Here is a 22,546-nt window from a genome sequence, read left to right on the forward strand (position 1 = left end):
CAGTCTTGGCTGCTATGGTTACTTAGCAATAAATAGAAGCATTATACTTACCTGCGACTGCGATGTCTGTGACCGGCCGGGCGCTCCTCCTACTGGTAAGTGACAGGTCTGTGCTATAAGCAATGCGCCGCACAGACCTTTCACTTACCAGTAGGAGGAGCTCCTGGCCGGTCACAGACATCGCAGCTCGCAGTCGCAGGTAAGTATAATGCTTCTATTTATTGCTAAGTAACCATGGCAGCCAAGACTGCAATAGCGTCTTGGCTGCCATGGTAACCGATCGGAGCCCAAGCGATTAAACTGGGACTCCGATCGGAACTCTCCGCTGCCACCAATGATGGGGGGGGGAAGAGGTGAGGCCGCACTGGTCACATTTAATACTGGGAATCCGCACTGGCCACCAATGAATATAGAGGGAGGGGGGCCGCACTGGTCACATTTAATACAGAGGAGGGAGGGGGTCTGCCCCCTCCTGCCTGGCAGCACCTGATCTCTTACAGGGGGCTATGATTCGCACAATAATTGTGCGGATCACAGCCCCCTGTAAGAGATCGGGTGCTGCCAGGCAGCAGGGGGAAGTCATGTACACAGTTCTTTTAGTATATTCTAACTTGAAGCGTCCCCATCACCATGGGAACGCCTCTGTGTTAGAATATACTGTCGGATTTGAGTTTTCACATGTTTCAGTTTTTTTGGATGACATACGGAAACATTTTCAGGAACAACGGATCCGCAAAAAACGGACCGAAAATCGGGATGTAGAAAAATACTGACGTGTGAATGTAGCCTAACTGTAAAGGTCCAAGTAGAGGAATCTGCAGCACTCCTTCAGTGTCAATATGCCAAGTATTGTTTATTCAAATCAGGCCATCTTAAATAAAGTGATGATTAACTCAATTGAGTCTTTCTCAAGCTTGAGAGACTCAATTGAGTTGAAACGTCACGTTGTTTAAGATGCTACAGATTCCTCTACTTGGATCCATATCTGGGACTGTGAGCCAGTGTCCGACGCTGCTTGCACCAGAAGGCCTTCTAAGGCCTTTGCTTGATTGAATAGACATACCTATTTAGGTAACGTAGTACTTCTCCACTATGAACTTTTTCTGTTACAACTTTAAAGGTGCAATTTTTTTTCTTACCGTGACACGAACAGTAATAAAGACAAAAAAACTGAGCGTTTTATTATACATAAAGTATTCACCCCCTAAAGGTCAATACTTGGTAGCATCACCTTTTCCTGCAATTACAAACATAGGTCTCTTGGGGTATATTTCAATTAGCTTAGACACTGAGATTTTTGACCATTCTTCTAGACAAAATTGCTTTAACTCCAAGTGAGCTGGATTTCAGCGTTTTTCAGCAGTCTTCAAGGTATGCCACAGATTAGGATTCAGTTGGTCTGGGCTTTAACTAGGTCATTTCAAGATAGTTAGATGTTTCCCTTTAAACCACTCTACTATAGCTTTAGCAGTATGTTTGGGGTCATTGTTCTGCTGGAAGATGAACCACTGTTCCTGTCTTAAATCTCTGGCAGACTGAAATAGGTTTAACTCAAGATTTGCCTTATATTTACTGCAAACCTTCGACCATGATCAGCTTTCCCGTCGCTTCAGAAGAAAAGCATCCCCACAGCATCATACTGCAACCACCATGCTTCATTGTGGGAATGATGCTGTTGGGGTAATGGCAAATGTTGGGATTGCAAAGCACATAGCATTTCCCATGATGGCCTTAAAGTTCTACATGCTGTTTGGAGAACTCCACACATGCTATCTTATGGCTTTTTTTTCTAGCACTCTTCGATAAAACCCCATTCTGTGGCGCACATGAGTTTTAGTGGTCCTATTGAGAGATGTCTTTGATGAATCTATGGTTAATGCCCCCCCCTTGCTCAGTCTGTCAGTTTTTGCTCAAAAACTTTGAAATGCTGTTTCCATACAACATTAACCCCTTCAGGACCCTGGGATTTTCCATTTTTGTGTTTTTGTTTTTCACTCCCCGCCTTCCTATAGTCCTAACTTTTTTATTTTTCCATTCACATAGCCTTATGAAGGCTTATTTTTTGCGGAACAGGTTGTACATTCTAAATGGCACCATTTACGGTTGCATAACATGTAGTAGGGAGCGGGAAAAAAATTCCAAATGGGGTAGAAAGTTTTTACACTGTACACTATGCGGTAAAATTGTTATCTTCATTCTCCAGGTCAGTACGGTTCCAATGATACCACACTTGAATAATTTTTATTGTGTTTTAATACTGGGGAAAAAAAAAAACATATTCTAAACCCCTTAAACTTTTTTGTAGCTATGTGTACGGGGCTGTGTGAGGGCTCGTTTTTTGCAGGACGATCTGTTCTTTTCAGCGATACCAATTTTAAGTGTATGTGACTATTTGATCACTTTTTATAAAAAAATTATTGGGTAGCTGAAGTGACAAAAAATGTCAAATTGACAGTTTTTATTTTTTTTCCTGCTACGCCATTTGCCGTATGCCATTAATATTGTTATATTTTAATAGTATGGGCATTTTCGCACTCGACGATGCCCATGATGTTTATTTTTTTATTGGTTAAGTATTTTTATTTTAAGGAAAGGGGGGTGATTTGAACTTTTAGTTTTTTTTTCTTTTATATATTTATAAAAACTTTTTTAACTTTTTATTTTTTACTTTTTTTAAGTCACCTTGGGTGACAATAACTGGCAATCATTCAATTGCCCATAGTATTCAGTGATGGCTAAATAGCCATCATTGAAGACTTCAATTGCACTATATCAATACAAGGCTGCCACCTAGTGGCCTGTATTGATATATACATCTAATTGACTCTGAAGCCGTATTGGGGCTTTGGTCAATTAAATCGAGGTAACAAGTCCCCCGAACTCAGCCGGGGAACGCTGTTACTGGACCGAAAGTGTGTGACTTCCAGTTCCGGTCTGCGCAGATGCCGTGGTCACATTTGACCATGGCATCTGAAAGGTAAGATGTATGCAATCAGACTTATGGCTGATTGCATATATATGCCACCGGTCTCTGCTATTTAAAAGGCGCCCACTGCACGCGCGAGTGGGCGCCATGTTTAGGGATCGGCCCCATGATGTACAGCTACGTCATGGGTCCTTAAGGGGTTAAAATGCATTTCTCTAAGTGGAGGAAAACTTTGTCTTCCTCGACATTGCACGAGACTTTGGTAAATGACTTTGGTATTGCTATCTGCTCATTTAACCTCTTGGGGACATAGGGCATGCAGGTACACCCTGATGTCCCGGTACTTATGGACACAGGGCGTACCTGTATGCCCTGTGTATTTCCGATCACCGCCGTGCGGCGGGCGGTTATCGGAACAGAGTGCCTGCTGAAATTGATCAGCAGGCACTCTGTGAAAATGCCGAGGGGGGTCCTGTGATCGCTGCAAACCGCAGGTCAATTCAGACCTGCGGTTTGCAGCGCTTTTGGGAGTTTCTGATCCCCTGGTCCGTGTCATCTCATCCCGCAAAAATCATACCCTACCCAAGATAATCGCCCAAAAACTGAAAAAACTTTGGCTCTCAGACTATCGAGACACTAAAACATAATTTTTTTTGTTTCAAAAATAAAATCATTGTGTAAAACTTACATAAATAAAAAAAGCAGACATATTAGGTATTGACGCATCCGTAAAAACCTGCTCTATAAAAATATTACATGACCTAACCCCCTCAGGTGAATACCGTAAAATAATAAAAATAAAAACGATGTAAAAAAAGCAATTTTTTGTCACCTTACATCACAAAAAGTGTAATAGCAAGCGATCAAAAAGTCATACGCACCCCCAAAATAGTGCCAATCAAACCGTCATCTCATCCCGCAAAAATCATACCCTACTCAAGATAATCGCCAAAAAACTGAAAAAACTATGGCTCTCAGACTATGGAGACACTAAAACATGATTTTTTTTTTGGTTTAAAAAATGAAATCATTGTGTAAAACTTACATAAATAAAAAAAGCAGACATTTTAGGTATCACCACGTCTGTAATAACCTGCTCTATAAAAACATCACATGACCTAACCCCTCAGATAAATACCGTAAAAAAAAAACGGTGTAAAAAAAGCCATTTTTTGTTACCTTACATCACAAAAAGTATAATAGCAAGTGATCAAAAAGTCATACGCACCCCAAAATAGTGCCAATCAAGCCGTCATCTCATTAAAAAAAAAATTTGCCCCTACACTACACAGTCGCCCAAAAAAGAGAATCACCAGAGAATCATTTTTTTTAAATGCTTTGTTATGTAAAACTGAAAAAAAAAAAACAGAAATAGTAGTCATATTTGGTATTGTTGCATCTGTGACAACCTGTTCTATAAAAATTCCACATGATCTAACCTGTCAGATGAATGCTATCTAACAAAATAAACAAAGTAAATAACAAAAAATTAAAACGGTGCCAAAACAGCTATTTCTTGTTACCTTGCTTCACAAAAAGTGTAATATAGAGCAACCAAAAATCATATGTACCCTAAAATAGTACCAACAAAACTGCCACCCTACCCCATAGTTTCCAAAATGGGGTCACTTTTTTGAAGTTTCCACTCTAGGGGTGCATCAGGAGGGCTTCACATGGGACATGGTGTCAAAAAACCAGTCCAGCAAAATTTGCCTTTTAAAAACCGTATGGCATTCCTTTCCTTCTATGCCCTGCCATGTGCCCATACAACAGTTTACAACCACATATAGGGTGTTTCTGTAAACTACAGAATCAGGGCCATAAATATTGAGTTTTGTTTGGCTGTTAACCCTTGCTTTGTAACTGGAAAAAATTGATTCAAATGGAAAATCTGCCAAAAAAGTGAAATTTTGAAATGTTATCTCTATTTTCCATTAATTCTTGTGGAACACCTAAAGGGTTAATAAAGGTTGTAAAATCAGTTTTGAATATTTTGACGGGTGTAGCTTGTAAAATGGGGTCATTTTGGGGTGGTTTCTATTATGTAAGCCTCACAAAGTGACTTCAGACCTGAACTGGTCCTGAAAAAGTGGGTTTTAGAAATTTTCTGAAAAATTTCAAGATTTGCTTTTAAACTTCCAAGCCTTCTAACGTCCCCAAAAAATAAAATGGCATTCACAAAATGATCCGAACATGAAGTAGACATATGGGGAATGTAAATTACTAACTACTTTTGGAGGTATTACTATGTATTATAGAAGTAGAGAAATTAAAATTTGTTAATTAGCAAATTTTTCCAAATTTTGGTAAATTTTGCATTTTTTTATAAATAAATAAAAATTTGGACTCAATTTTACCAGTGTCATGAAGTACAATATGGGATAAAAAAACAATCTCAGAATGGCCTGGATAACTAAAAGCATTTTAAAGTTATTCACACATAAAGTGACACTGATCAGATTTGCAAAAAATGACCTGGTCCTTAAGTTAAAAATGAGCCGGGTCCTTAAGGGGTTACAGCATTTTAAAACAGGAATCAGAAATCGGCTTTGGTACTAGCTGGTACCACAGTACCAAAGCCCACTTTGGATTCTTATTTGAAAATGTTTTTAAATAAGCAGTTAAGAATACCAAAGTTATTTACTGAAGTCTTGCACAACTTCGGGTGAGACAAAGTTTTCCTCCATGGAGCCAATACATTTTAATGCTGTACAGAAACAGCATTTCAAAGAAAGTGTTTGAACAAATTGACTTTGGATCTATGATCCGAAGCTCGATACACTAAAGCCTAATCAATTTAATGATGCTCCATGGGATGTTTGAAGTTTGGGATATTTTTTATAACCTATTCTATACTGTTCCATAACTTTGTTGCTTGCTTGCCAAGTGTATGTATGCTCACATCACGTGACACAGGAACCTTATTTAACTAATTATGTGACTTTGGAGGTTCATTCCTTGGACTATACCTTATTTAGGGATTTCAAAGCAAAGCACTAAACTTTTCTTTTTTTTTTTTTTTTTTTTAACAAGGTATTTTATTCCATGTGAGTTAGACAAGGAGTATATAGTGTGCTTTGATTTTCTTTTTAAAGAAAACGTTGCAAGTACAATACAGACATTAGTTGATCTAAAATGCAATTAAATTGTCAGAGTTTAAAAAAAAAACTCTTCATATGTCGTAGAGGCATATCATGAGTATTTATTTATCAGTGGGACGTCTGAGTGCTGAGACCTCCACTGATCGCTCGTATATTGTGCTCTCTCTCTTTTCTGCAAGAGATGGGTTTTATTGATGTCACTGGTCCTGTTTTGATTCTGTCCTCTGCAGTAAGGAGAGAGCACTATGCAAGAGATATCTTGTTATCAGGTCGTGAAAATGTATTAAATTTGTATCAGTATAAAGTCTGTAACAAAATTCATGGAACAATAGGGTTGAATGCATCAGGATGTCAGTTGAACCTGATAGGAACATATACGTGACTTATAAATAACTAATAAAAAGAAGAAATGAAGGAGCAAAGTCAGGGCACAAAATGTTTCATCCCATATTTGCAGATATAGGGGGACATTTATGAAGACCGGCGATTTAGACTCTGCTCTTTGTCCCTCCTGTGCTGGTGGTTAATCCGCCAAAGTTAGGTAGAGGGTCTAATGTCTACATAACATATTTTACACTTGTCTAAAGCCCAAATCCATTGCTGGTATAAATTTTTACCATTTTCTACACCTAAAACAGGAATAGAAAATGATAATGGAGACCGGCCTGCTGGCTCTCCCTTTTCTCCACCCACACTATGCCCCCTTTTTTAGACCTGCCATGAGTGGGGGAAAAGCAGTAAAGGCGCAGATTGCAGCTAGAGATTAGCAAATCGAATCCCACAAAGTGGAATTCGATCCGAATTTCAGGATACCAAATTTCCTTGTGCTTCCTGTCAGTGAATCTATTTAACCTGAAATAGTATAAAGAACAAAAAAAATTCTAACTTACCCCCTCCATTTGCTTGCGACGGGCCGCCAGCCTCCATCTTGCTTGAAATTCTCAGCCGAAATCCCGTGCGGCGCAAGATTACATCATCTTGCCGGCCGGCATGATGATGCAATCTTGCGCCGCACAGGATTTTGGCCGAGATCTTCAAGCAAGATGGCGGCGGCCGGCCCGTCACGAGCAAATGGAGGCAGTAAGTTTGATTTAAATTTTTTTATTGTTAATTTTACACTCAGATGCCACGGTCATGTATGAACGCGCCATCTGAGGGGTACAATGACGGGACGGTGCTATCGCAGCTTTCTGCCCTTTCAGCAGATACTTATTTTTTTGTGAAATTCGGCAAATCAGCCAAATCTAACACTAAAGAAATCCGTTCATCTATAATTGCAGCACAAATAAGCTTTATACTGCAATCTGTGACAGATATACCTCACAAAGTGCCATATATCTGTTGATAAATGACCCTTAATAGTGCCTAAATGCATAAGAAGATAAATCACACTATTAGATATTGTAGCAATTTCCATTTTCGTGGAAAACAGAGAAGGTACTATAAAACAAAACTTTTTGGTCTACTGTGATAATGTGTGTTGTAATGTACTTTTAAAGTTTAATGACTGCCATAATAAGGACTACTGGGGCTGTTGTATTTTATTCAGAAATGCAAATAAGAATTTACAGAACAGACAAACCTTTTAGTTAATTGACAGGGGACCAAATCAGCATAAAATACATGGCACATACGAGATATTAACATTTGGTAACCAGTAGATTTTTCTATGTATTAATTCCCTTTTTAATTGGGAAAGGCCTGGCACACAGAGTAAGTAGAGAACTGGATAGGACTTTAGTTTTCTTTTGAATAAGAGGAAAAGGAAAAATTATTATTGTTCTATATAAAAATCAGCAGAATGTTGAATACAGTAATATTGTGACATGGATTACATTATTTAAAAGGAGCATTCTGAATTGTCTGAACATGTCTAAAATGTGATATTTTCTTTTCATTATGCGAGATGACCTGTACATACCTATATGCAATATATGCAAATATAAGCTATGACCATGTAAGCATACATTTTGGCACAATGGCTTTGTTGTTTTTCATATGCCATCATTAGGGCTGAGCGAAGCGAGCTTTGAATCATAGATCCGAAATCGTTTTGGTCAAAACTTTGTTTGGATTCTCCATACAGCATTCAAATGCTTGGGCTTCGGCGGGTGAAATGACATTGAATAACTTCAGCTGGAACCTCAATACCGAAGCCAACTTCGGATTCAAGTTTTAAAATGTTTTTCAAGTTTAAAAATCAAAGTCTTTGGAGATAATGAATGTCATCTCGCCTGCTCTATGATCCAAAACTCACTTCACTCAACACTAGTCATCATCATACTATTGTATGGAAAAAACATAAACGTGGCCAAAAAAAAAAACCTAGCTCTCCTTCTTTCTTATATGACATACACTCACCTAAAGAATTATTAGGAACATCTGTTCTATTTCTCATTAATGCAATTATCTAGTCAACCAATCACATGGCAGTTGCTTCAATGCATTTAGGGGGGTGCTCCTGGTCAAGACAATCTCCTGAACTCCAAACTGAATGTCAGAATGGGAAAGAAAGGTGATTTAAGCAATTTTGAGCGTGGCATGGTTGTTGGTGCCAGACGGGCCGGTCTGAGTATTTCACAATCTGCTCAGTTACTGGGATTTTCACGCACAACCATTTCTAGGGTTTACAAAGAATGGTGTGAAAAAGGAAAAACATCCAGTATGCGGCAGTACTGTGGGCAAAAATGCCTTGTGGATGCAGAGGTCAGGAGAATGGGCAGACTGATTCAAGCTGATAGAAGAGCAACGTTGAGTGAAATAACCACTCGTTACAACCGAGGTATGCAGCAAAGCATTTGTGAAGACACAACACGCACAACCTTGAGGCGGATGGGCTACAACAGCAGAAGACCCCAACGGGTACCACTCATCTCCACTACAAATAGGAAAAAGAGGCTACAATTTGCACGAGCTCACCAAAATTGGACTGTTGAAGACTGGAAAAATGTTGCCTGGTCTGATGAGTCTCGATTTTCTGTTGAAATGGTAGAGTCCGAATTTTGCGTAAACAGAATGAGAACATGTATCCATCCTCTGATGGCTACTTCCAGCAGGATAATGCACCATGTCACAAAGCTCGAATCATTTCAAATTGGTTTCTTGAACATGACAATGAGTTCACTGTACTAAAATGGCCCCACAGTCACCAGATCTCAACCCAATAGAGCATCTTTGGGATGTGGTGGAATGGGAGCTTCGTGCCCTGGATGTGCATCCCTCAAATCTCCATCAACTCCAAGATGCTATCCTATCAATATGGGCCAACATTTCTAAAGAATGCTATCAGCACCTTGTTGAATCAATGCCACGTAGAATTAAGGCAGTTCTGAAGGCAAAAGGGGGTCCAACACCGTATTAGTATGGTGTTCCTAATAATTCTTTAGGTGAGTGTAGGTTTCTGAGTCCCAGTGGCTTAGGAGATGGTGTGGTCGTATTTGGTGCTGGACGCTTTGATGTATAGAGTCACAAAGGTGTATACTATAGTCGTGATAATGAATCAGAGTCAATCTGCTATTTTCACCCTCAAAATCCCCATGGATGTCATCAGTCATTTCTGCAAGAATCCTGTTTTCTTCACCAACACAAAAAGGTGATCACCTGATCTTGTAGAAGGCTTGCATAGTAAAATATCAATTTTCGCAGATGACACTAAACTGTGTAAAGTAATTAACACTGAAGAGGACAGTATACTACTACAGAGGGATCTGGATAGATTGGAGGCTTGGGCAGATAAATGGCAGATGAGGTTTAACACTGACAAATATAAGGTTATGCACATGGGAAGGAATAATGCAAGTCACCCGTACATACTAAATGGTAAAACACTCGGTTACACTGACATGGAAAAAGGATCTAAGAATTTTAATAAACAGCAAACATAGCTGCAAAAACCAGTGTCAGGCAGCTGCTGCCAAGGCCAATAAGATAATGGGTTGCATCAAAAGGGGCATAGATGCCCGTGATAAGAACATAGTCCTACCACTTTACAAATCGCTAGTCAGACCACACATGGAGTACTGTGTACAATTCTGGGGTCCTGTGAACAAGGCAGACATAGAAGAGCTGGAGAGGGTCCAGAGGAGGGAAACTAAAGTAATAACTGGAATGGGGCAACTACAGTACCCTGAAAGATTATCAAAATTAGGGTTATTCACTTTAGAAAAAAGACGACTGAGGGGAGATCTAATTACTATATATAAATATATCAGGGGTCAGTACAGAGATCTATCCCATCATCTATTTATCCCCAGGACTGTGACTGTGATGAGCGGACATCCTCAGCATCTGGAGGAAAGAAGGTTTGTACACAAACATAGAAGTTAATTATTTACGGTAAGAGCAGTGAGACTATGGAACTCTGCCTGAGGAGGTGGTGATGGTGAGTACAATAAAGGATTTCAAGAGGGGCCTGGATGTATTTCTGGAGTGTAATAATATTACAGGCTATAGCTACTAGAGAGGGGTCATTGATCCAGGGAGTTATTCTGATTGCCTGATTGGAGTCGGGAAGGAATTTTCCCCCTAAAGTGGGGAAAATTGGCTTCTACCTCACAGTTTTTTATCTTTTGCCTTCCTCTGGATCAATTTGCAGGATGACAGGCCAAACTGGATGGACAAATGTCTTTTTTTGGCCTTATGTACTATGTTACTATGTTACTATGTTCTGTGGTTTTCCTGTCAAGCTGTGTAATACTTGGACTGCCAGGCACTGTCATGCTGTCCAGCATCTGATGACCCCTGGGATTAAGACATAAAGTATTTGGTCAGTTTTTTGCATTAGTATTTGATCAGTATCGGTAAGGCAAAAACAGGAGTGGGTCCAAAACAGAGATAACATGGACCCCATCTTGAAATTACTTACCATGTGATAGAGGCCTTATGGACGCTGAAACAATAGGACCCAGGTTTCTCAATTTTTTTTTTTTTGTTGAAAGGCGAGTTCTTTTTTGTGTAACTATGCCACCTGCTGCACTGAACACTCGCTCTGATGCCACACTAATGGTCAGGCAGGAAAGCCTGCTCAGGGCAAACTCGCCGAGTTGAGGCCACAATTCAAGTTTGGCTGCCCAGTAGTTCTGTAGATCTTGGATCTGGGGTGACAGGGTGCCGTCCAAGTATGCCACTACCTGCTGGTTCAGGTTTTACTTCATGACCTGTTGCTGCTGGGTAGTTTCTTCAGTAGGCAGGTGAAGAAAGTGATTATTAGAGATTCAAGACCTAAGTTGCTGCTGATGGAGCTGGTGCTGCTCCTGAACCCCACCCCCCTCCACAATTGATGTCACAGGATCGTGAGCTCAGAGGGTACCCCCGGTCATACCTTTTTGAAGATGGATGATGGCGCACATAGGCAGCAACCAACTGACTACAACGGATGTCTAGATGGCAGTTTTTCATCCACTTTCAGAAGGTGTAAAAAGGGCCTAATTTTTGCCCGGTAGAGAGGGTCTAACATTGTGGAGAGCCAGTAGTCATCCCTCTGCCAAATGCTGATAATGCGGCTGTCACTACATATATAACTTAAAATGCATCTGGCCATTTGCGCAAGGGACTCAGAGGGGCTCCCTGCCTCTTTGTCCACGGCATACTGCCACGGTCTTTCGGGTGATCTGCATCGTCTTTGTCATAGAAACATAGAATGTGTCAGCAGATAAGAACCATTTGGCCCATCTAGTCTGCCCAATACACTGAGTACTATGGATAGCCCCTGGCCCTATCTTATATGAAGGATGGCCTTATGCCTATCCCATGCATGCTTAAACTCCTTCACTGTATTTGCAGCTACCACTTCTGCAGGAAGGCTATTCCATGCATCCACTACTCTCTCAGTAAAGTAATACTTCCTGATATTACTTTTAAACCTTTGCCCCTCTAATTTAAATTCCCCCTGATTGCCTTGTTTGGAGGGGTGGCCAGCTCTAGGAAGAGTTCTGATTGCTCCAACCTTCCATTTAAGAATTCTGGAGGCCACTATGTTCTTGGGAACTTTCAGTGCAGCAGATATTATTTTTTTTATCCTCCTTCATATCTGTGCTTTCACAAGATCATGTCTCTGGGATCTACATGCATTTCTTTTCTCCTCATGGCTTGTTTTTTGCTCTAGATGCATTGCCAGCTGTGAGACCCTATATTGACAGGCTATATATTTACAAATCCTGTCAAATCAACTAAATTTAAAACAAAAAAGGACAATCAAGGTCTTAAAATGTCTCAAAGTTGACCAAGAGAAATGGGAGGCCCCCAGAGCTAAATTTTAAGCATCATAGCAAAGGGTTTGAATACTTACAGTATGTGTCACGGATGGTGTTGCAGAAAACTAGAAGTCACAAATAAAGATCCGACTGACTTGATCCCAAACTAAAGAACATATGGGCAAGCCCTATAAAAGCCCTAGAGCTTTCCCTGACTGCTCAGCCCATGCAAAGATCTTTATGATAGAAAATGGCATGCCCTCGTACCTAGACTGAGTGACACCTGAAAACCCTATAATATTGAGGGGACACGACCACCAGCTCCCTGCACTCAATACGGAGGGAGTCAGGGTCACCTAAAATCAAGCCAACAGGAAAACACAAATAAAGGAATAGACTTATCTGAGGAACCAGCAGTTGCAGCATCTAGCAGTGAGCACAATCCAGGAAGTAGTATAAACCGCAAAGTGAGGCAGTATGGGAGGGGATATAAAGGGCGGCAATCACTGCTAATAGATGACAGCTGGGAGAGGGAGAAGAGATGACAAAACAAAACCAAAACAAAAGAACATCATGCAAGAGGTACTGAAGAACGTCTGTCAGAACTTCTCAGAGATCTGGCGGTGACAGTACCCCTCCCTCTACGAGTGGACTCCGGACTCTCAGAGCCCACCTTCTCAGGATGGGACCTATGGAAAGCCCTGATAAGACGAGTGGCCTTAATGTCCGCCACTGGAACCCACATCCTCTCCTCAGGACCATAACCCTCCCAATGAACGAGGTACTGGAGAGAACCGCGGATAATACGAGAATCCACAATCCTAGAGACCTGAAATTCAAGATTACCCTCAACCACAATTGGAGGAGGAGGCAAAGAGGAGGGTACAGTGGGTTGGACATAAGGTTTTAATAGGGACTTGTGAAAAACATTATGGATCTTCCAAGTCTGAGGAAGATCAAGACGGAAAGCAACGGGATTGATGACGGACAAGATCTTGTAAGGCCCAATAAATTTAGGACCTAACTTCCAGGAGGGAACCTTCAATTTGATATTCTTAGTAGACAACCACACCAGATCACCCACATTCAGGTCCAGACCAGGCACACGTCTCTTATCAGCCACACGCTTATATCTCTCACTCATGCTCTTTAGATTACCCTGAATCTTTTGCCAAATAGATGACAAAGACGAGGAAAATCTCTCCTCATCAGGTAAACCAGAAGACCCCTCTCCAGAGAATGTCCCAAACTACAGATGAAACCCATATGAACCAAAAACTGGTGACTTATCAGAGGACTCCTGGCGACGGTTATTTAAAGCAAACTCAGCAAGGGACAAAAAAGAACACCTCTGTCACAAAAGAGCGCAGATATGTCTCCAGATTCTGATTGACGCGTTCGGTCTGACCATTCGACTGCGGGTGAAAAGCAAGAGAACGACAACCGAACCCCCAAGCGAGAACAGAAAGCCTTCCAGAATCTGGAAATAAACTGCGTGCCCCTATCAGAGACTATGTCTGAAGGAATACCATGCAATTTGACAATGTGATCAACAAATGCTTGCGCCAGCGTTTTAGCATTGGGTAACCCAGGAAAGGGAATGAAATGCACCATTTTACTAAAACGGTCCACCACCACCAGAATCACAGTCTTCCCTGAGGAACGAGGCAGGTCCGTAATGAAGTCCATGGACAGATGCGTCCAAGGATGGGAAGGAATGGGTAACGGGAGGAGAGGACCCGATGGCTGTGAATGAGGGACCTTGGCACGAGCGCAGGTCTCGCAGGCTGCCACAAAACCCTCAACCGTCTTACGAAGAGCTGGCCACCAGAATCTCCGAGCAATGAGATCCACTGTGGCTCTACCCCCCGGGTGCCCACCAAGGACAGTATCGTGGTGCTCCTTAAAAACCTTGTGTCGTAAAGCGAGAGGCACAAACAACCTCCCAGGAGGACAAAGATCAGGAGCCTCTGCCTGGGCTGCCTGAACCTCTGCCTCCAAATCAGGATAAAGAGCAGAGACAACCACCCCTTCAGCCAAAATGGGACCCGGGTCTTCAAAGTTCCCCCCTCCCGAAAAAAAATGTGACAGGGCATCAGCCTTTACATTTTTAACCCCAGGGCGGAACGTGACAACAAAATTAAACCTAGAAAAGAATAAAGACCATCTGGCCTGTCTCGGGTTCAGACGCTTGGCTGACTCCAAGTAGGCCAGATTCTTATGGTCGGTAAACACAGTAATAGGGTGTCTGGCTAACTCTAGCCAATGGCGACATTCCTCAAAAGCTAATTTGATGGCCAACAACTCCCTATCTCCCACATCGTAATTTCTCTCTGCGGAGGAGAGTTTCTTTGAGAAAAAGGCACACGGTCGCCATTTGGCAGGAGAGGGACCCTGAGACAAGACCGCACCCACACCCACCTCAGAAGCGTCTACCTCAACAATGAAAGGCAGAGAGACATCAGGTTGTACCAAGATGGGAGCGGAAGCAAAACTCTCTTTGATACTAGAAAAAGCCTTACGTGCATCTACTGACCAGGAGGAAAAATCTACCCCCTTTTTAGTCATATCAGTGAGTGGATTAACAACAGAAGAATAATTCAAAATGAACTTCCTGTAATAATTGGCAAAAACCTAAAAACGCATCAGCGCCTTCTGATTCTCAGGAAGCTCCCAATCAAGCACCTTATCAGGGTCCATGCAAAAACCAGAAGCAAAGAGAAGAAAACCCGGAAATTGAATTTCTGGAACCGCAAACACACATTTTTCCAGTTTAGCGTATAATTTATTCTCCCGCAAAATGAGCAAGACCTGACGTAGGTGGTCCCTATGAGTTTTGAAATCAGGAGAAAAAATCAAAATGTCATCTAGATACACTAGTACACATTTCCCCATTAAATGATAAAAAATGCTGTTCACAAAATGTTGGAAGACGGCTGGAGCATTCATCAAACCAAAAGGCATAACCAAATTCTCGAAATGGCCCTCAGGGGTATTGAAGGCCGTCTTCCATTCGTCCCCTTCCCTGACCCTGACCAGGTTGTATGCCCCTCTTAAATCCAAATTAGAAAAAACCTAAGCCCCAACAATCTGGTTAAACAGGTCCGGGATCAGAGGAAGCAGATATGGGTCACGAATTGTGATACTGTTCAGCTCCCTGAAATCCAGACATGGTCTTAAAGAACCATCTTTTTTCTTAACAAAAAGAAAACAGCAGCAACAGGTGACTTCGAGGGTCGGATGTGTCCCTTTCTCAAGCTCTCAGAGTGACCCTTTCAGGTTGGGAGAGATTGTATAAACGAGATTTAGGCAGCTTGGCGCCTGGGATGAGATTAATAGGGCAATCGTACTCCCGGTGAGGGGGCAGCTCCTTGACACCACTCTCTGAAAACACATCCGAAAATTCAGAGAGAAAAGATGGTATAGTCTTAGTTTAAACCTCTGAAAGAGACGCCGAGAGGCAATTCTCTCTGCAAAAGTCACTCCAACCATTTATTTGCCTCGCTTGCCAATCAATAATGGGGTTATGTTTAGTGAGCCAGGGTAGCCCCAACACTAGAGGAGTAGGTAATCCGCTTAGGACGAAACATGACACATCCTCAACATGAGCATCACCCACAGTCAAACGGATATTGTGAACTATGCCCTTTAACGATTTTTGAGAAAGTGGAGCGGAATTGATAGCAAAAACAGGTATATGCTTTCCCAAAGTGCATACCTGGAAACCACATGTTATAGCAAATTGATTATCAATGAGATTGACAGCTGCTCCACTATCTACAAAAATCTCACAAACAATGTTCTTGCTCTCTAGTGCCACCCTGGCAGGTAGGACAAAACGGGAACTACAAGCAAACGGAAAACCTTCAATTTCCGCATCAACCTTGCCAATAGTAACGGATGGAGCGTCTTTAGAGGACTTTTTTCTTTTTGTTTCTCTATTACCCTCAAAAAACTCCCTGAATCTCCTAGAGGGGCAAACATTTGCCAAATGATTTATACCTCCACAACAGAAACAAACCCTCCTTTGAGAGCTGAATCCTTTATTATTAGAGGCAAGCAAACCCAGTTGCATGGGCTCCGGCTCAGAGGGGATTGAGAGAGACTGAGGCCCTTGCGTACTGAATGAGACCGGCCCACTGTCCTTGGACTGAATATGACAGGAAGGAGTGATCTCTCCTCTCTCTCTAAGACGCCTGTCAATACGAACAGCCCGAGACATGGCAGACTCCAAGGAGGCAGGTCTCTCATGAAAGGTAAATACGTCTTTCAATCCCTCCGAAAGACCATGGCAAAATTGACTTCGGAGTGCAGCATCATTCCAACCAGAATCAGCTGCCCATCTCCGAAATTCTGAACAGTATATCTCTGCGGACTGTTTACCCTGGCATAAAAGACGCAGTTTAGATTCAGCCAGAGCAATACGATCCGGATCATCATATATCTGACCCAGGGCTACAAAAAATTCATCCACCGATCAGAGGGGCTGTGCCCCCACCGGTAGCGAAAAGGCCCAAGACTGAGCGTTATCCCTGAGCAGCGAGATGATGATCCCCACCCTCTGCTCCTCATTACCAGAGGAATGGGGAAGTAGGCGAAAATGGAGTTTGCAAGCCTCTCTAAAACGAACAAAATTCTCATTACCCCCGGAGAACGTATCCGGAAGCGAGATCTTAGGCTCAGAACAAACTCCATGAATGCAAGCAGAACCGGTCACCTGAAACTGAGAGACAGTTTTACGGAGATCTGCTACCTCCAGTGAAAGAGCCTGCACGCGGTCAATCAAGGCTGAAACCGGATCCATGCTTAAGACGGTTTTGGCGGTTTATAATGTCACGGATGGTGTTGCAGAAAACTAGAAGTCACAAATAAAGATCTGACTGACTTGATCCCAAACTAAGGAACATATGGGTGAGCCCTATAAAAGCCCTAGAGCTCTCCCTGACTGCTCAGCCCATGCAAAGATCTTTATGATAGAAAATGGCATGCCCTCGTACCTAGACTGAGTGACACCTGAAAACCCTATAATAGTGAGGGGACACGACCACCAGCTCCCTGCACTCAATACGGAGGGAGTCAGGGTCACCTAGAATCAAGCCAACAGGAAAACACAAATAAAGGAATAGACTTATCTGAGGAACCAGCAGTTGCAGCATCTAGCAGTGAGCACAATCCAAGAAGTAGTATAAACCGCAAAGTGAGGCAGTATGGGAGGGGATATAAAGGGAGGCAATCACTGCTAATAGATGACAGCTGGGAGAGGGAGAAGAGATGACAAAATGAAACCAAAACAAAAGAACATCATGCAAGAGGTACGGAAGAACGTCTGTCAGAACTTCTCAGAGATCTGGCGGTGACATTATGTCAATGCAAAATTTCTTCTTTATAATAAGTTTGAAAACATTTCTATGTTCTTATCACTAGCATCTATGCCCCTTTTGATGCAACCCATTATCTTATTGGCCTTTGCAGCAGCTGTCTGACACTGTTTTTTGCAGCTTAGTTTGCTGTTTATTAAAATTCCTAGATCCTTTTCCATGTCAGTGTTACCAAGTGTTTTACCATTTAGTATGTACGGGTGACTTGCATTATTCCTTCTCATGTGCATAACTTTACATTTGTCAGTGTTAAACCTTATCTGCCACTTTTCTGCCCAAACCTCCAGTCTATCCTGATCCCTCTGTAGTAGTATACTGTCCTCTTCAGTGTTAATTACTTTACACAGTTTAGTGTCATCTGAGAAAATCAATATTTTGCTATACAAGCCTTCTACAAGATCATTAATAAATATATTGAAAAGAATAGGGCTTAATACTGACCCCTGAGGTACCTTACTAGTGACAGTGACCCAATCTGTGTGTGTACCGGTAATAACCACCCTTTGTTTTCTATCACTGAGCCAGTTACTTACCCACATACAGACATTTTCTCCCAGTCCGAGCATTCTCATTTTATATACTAACCTTTTATGTGGTACAGTGTCAAATGTTTTAGAGAAGTCCAGATATATGACATCCATTAATACGCCGCTGTCAAGTCTAGAACTTACCTCCTCATAGAAACTGATTAAATTAGTTTGGCATGACCGATCCTTCATGAAGCCATGCTGATATAGCGTTATTTGCTTATTTCCGTTGAGATGCTCTAAGATAGCATCTCTTAGAAAACCCTCTGTTTACCCACGACAGATGTTAAACTTACCGGCCTATAGTTTCAGGCTCTGTTTTTGGACCCTTTTTGAATATTGGCACCACATTTGCTATGCGCCAATCCTGTGGAACATTCCCTATCAGTATAGAGTCCGCAAATATCAGAAATAGGGGTCTGGCTATGACATTACTTAATTCCTTTAGGATACAGGGGTGGGGTTCAGCCCATCAACAAGCATTTAACTGTCTGACCTTAGACGACATCACAGCCATGCCTACTAATGGCATGGCTGTGATTGGCCAGTGCAGCATGTGACCCAACCTCTATATAAGCTGGAGTCACCTAGCGCTGCACGTCACTCTGCTATTACTAGTGCAAGGAGAGGATGCGGCTGGTGATTTCAGGGAGAGAATAGGACTGAATCTTTGTTCAGAACGTGAATCTAACTCAGCGATCAACATACATTTAGTTGTGTGTGTGCAGGGCACAATCTTTTTACCCTGCCCTGAGCCCAGTGACCGAAAAAAATAACTTTTATCCATCTGTTAGCTAGGTGAGCGGCGGCGGCGGCCATTTTATGCAAGCTTAGTGCACCAGCACTGCATCTGAGCTTTTGTGACATTGAAATCCAAGCTTGAAAAACTGCACTAATAATCTGGTTGTAAAAAAATCAAATTTTTTTGGCAATATACAACATCTGGTGCATTTGTAGGATTAGTCAGTGTGCAATTTAAGCTAGAAATACAGCCATAATTTTCAGGGTTTTTTAAAACACCCTTTTTGTGCAAAATACACTATTTTACACCTGCAGCCGATGTCCATCAGTGTTTCACCTCACCCCCTTGCAAATCAGCCAAGCAGTCTGAGCCTCATGTCATGCAGCAGTCTCTTCTGCTTTTTGATAACTCTGTTAGCAGGGTTTCCCAGGGCCATCCAACTAGCCCTGCCCCAGAAGTGGAAGAGATTGAGTGCACCGATGCCCAACCACTTATCTTTCAAGATGAGTACATGGGAGGACCATCGCAGCACGTCTCGAATGATGACGAAACACAGGTGCCAACTGTTAGGCTATTGAAAGTGTGCAGACCGACAAGGAAGGCAGGGGTGGAGAATGGGTGGAAGATGATGTGGAGGACGATGAGGTCCTCGACCCCACATGGAATCAAGGTCATGCGAGTGACCTATGTAGTTCGGAGGAAGAGGCGGTGGTTGCACAGAGCCACCTGCACGGCAGAAGAGTGAGCAGGGTGCAAAAGCGGAGTGGCCATCCTCTAGACAGTACGCCTGCTACTGCCCACCGCAGCAAGGGACAGAGCACACCAAAACCAGCTCCAAGGAGTTCCCTGGCGTGGCAGTTCTGCAGACAATGTGCTGACAACAAGACACGAGTGGTTTGCACGCTGTGCAATCAGAGCCTGAAGCGAGGCATAAATGTTCTCAACCTGAGCACAACCTGCATGACCAGGCATTTAAGTGCAAAGCACGAGCTGCAGTGGAGTAGACACCTCACAAACCAAGAAAGGTCTCTGGCTCCTCCTGCTTCCTCCTGCAGTCTCGGCCTCTTCATCCACCTCTGGAGTGACAGTGCCACCTGCCACCCCGCAAACAGAGGATCTGCCAGCAACACCAACACCTGGGCCGCCAAGCATCTCCACAGTGTCCCACGGAAGCGTTCAGCTCTCCATCTCCCAAACGCTGGAGAGGAAGAGGAAGTACCCCCCTACCCACCTGCGATCCTAGCCCTGAATGCCAGCATTTCTAAATTACTTGCCTTTGAAATGCTGTCATTCCGTCTGGTGGAGACGGATAGTTTTAAAGGCATTATGGCGGTGGCTGTCCCACAGTATGTCGTGCCCAGCCGCCACTACTTTTCCAGCTCTGGGACTAGCCGGTTTGACGCACATCCTTTGCCTGGTGCATGTGCTGAATTTGGTGGTGCAGAGATTCCTTAAAAATTTTCCCGATATGTCAGAGCTGCTGCATAAAGTGCGGGCCATCTGTGCGCGCTTTCGGCGTTCTCTTTCTGCTGCTGCTCGCCTGTCAGCGCTGCAGTGTAACTTCGGCCTTCCCACTCACCGCCTCATATGCAACATGCCCACAAGGTGGAACTCCACCTTGCACATGCTGGCCAGACCGTGCGAGCAGCAGCAGGCGATAGTGGAGTTTCAGCTGCAGCACGCACGGGTGAGTCGCTCGGCGGAACAGCACCACTTCACCACCAATGACTGGGCCTCCATGCGAGATCTGTGTTCATTGTTGCACTGTTTCGAGTACTCCACCAACATGGCCAGTGCCGATAACGCCATTCTCAGCGTTACTATCCCAATTCTATGCCTCCTTGAAAAAACGCTCCTGGCGATGATGGAAGAGGATGTGGCACAGGCGGAGGAGGATGAAGAGGGATCATTTCGTAGGGTTTCCGGCCAGTCATTCCCAAGTGGCTCAGAGGGTGGGTTCCTGCACCCACAAACCCAAAGTACACAATTGTCCAGCCAGGGCACAGTTCTGGAGGATGACGAGGTGGAGGATAAGGAGGAGGAGATGGAGGAGGAGGAACCATGTTCACAGCAGGGTGGCACACAGACCAGCTCATGGCCATCACTGGTGCGTGGATGGAGGGATACAGAGGACACAGACGATACACTTCCCACAGAGGACAGCTTTTCATTGCCTCTGGGCAGCCTGGCACACATGAGCGATTACATGCTGCAGTGTCTCCGCAGCGACCGCCGAATTGCCCACATTCTAACTTGTGCTGATTACTGGGTGGCCACGCTGCTGGATCCCCGTTACAAGGAGAACGTACCGTCCTTAATTCCCTCACTGGAGCGTGATCGTAAGATGCGCAAGTACAAGTGCATGCTGGTAGACGCGCTGCTGGTGGTATTCCCACCTGACAGCAGGGGCACAGTGGAAACATAAGGCGAAGACAGAGGACGAGGAAGAGGTCGCCAACGCAGCTGGGGCACCACCATCACCTCAGAAGGAAGGGTTAGCATGGCCGTAATGTGGAAAAGCTTTGTCAGCACGCCACAACAACCAGCACCACCAGCTGATATGGAACGTCTTAGCAGGAGGCAGCATTTCACCAACATGGTGGAGCAGTATGTGTGCACACGCCTACACGTACTGAATGACGTGTCTGCCCCCTTCAACTTCTGGGTCTCCAAATTGGGCACATGGCCTGAGCTTGCCCTTTACGCCTTGGAGGTGCTGGCCTTCCCTGCAGCCAGTGCATTATCTGAACCCTGTGTTTAGCACGGCAGGGGGCGTCATCACAGATAAGCGCAGCCGCCTGTCCACAGCTAATGTGGACAAGCTCACGTTCATTAAAATAAACCAGGCATGGATCGCTCAGGACTTGTCCTTACCTTGTGCAGAATAGACATGTATACCGGCACTAACCAGCCATTGTTATACTGCAGCACAATTGCTCATTCTTGTATTTTGGATATTTCACACTCTTTTAGAGTGTACCCTAATGTAAAAAAATAAAATTAAAACCAAAAACCTGCGTTGGCTGCCTCGTCCTCCTCCTCTGCCGCTTCCACCTACACCGCTACGTCCACCGCCTTCTCAAACTCCTACTCCATATGGACCTCCACCTCATAAATCAATATATATATTTTTTTTATTTGTACGTAATTTATTTTATTTTATGTCATTTCACTAATTTGTCTGTTACATTTTCGGGAGAGATTCACCAATTTTTGGGTGTATAGTTCCACTGATATACCTAGTAGACAGGTAAAAAAATAAAACTAATTGTAATTTACATTTTCGGGTGAAATTCACCAATTTTTGGGTGTGATGTACAACTGCTATACCTCGTAGGCCGGTTAAAAAAAAATTTAAAAAAATGTCAGTTACAATCTCAGTTGAAATTCAAAAATTTTTGGAAGTGAAGTACCACTGCTAAACCTATTAGACCGTTAAAAAAAAAAAAAAATTGTCAGTTACATTTTAGGGTCAAATTCACCAATATTTGGGTATAATATACCCCTCCTCTACCTAGTTGACAGCTTAACAAATTTCAATAATTTTTATTTTACATTTTCGGGTGACAATAAACAATTGTTTTCTGTCATAGACCCCTGCTCTACCAAGTAGACAGGTTAATAAATTTCTGTAATTTTTCTGTTACATTCTTGGGTTGACATTATACAATTTGAGACATG

Source organism: Bufo bufo, chromosome 8 (assembly GCF_905171765.1).
Source record: "Bufo bufo chromosome 8, aBufBuf1.1, whole genome shotgun sequence".
NCBI lineage: Eukaryota > Metazoa > Chordata > Amphibia > Anura > Bufonidae > Bufo > Bufo bufo.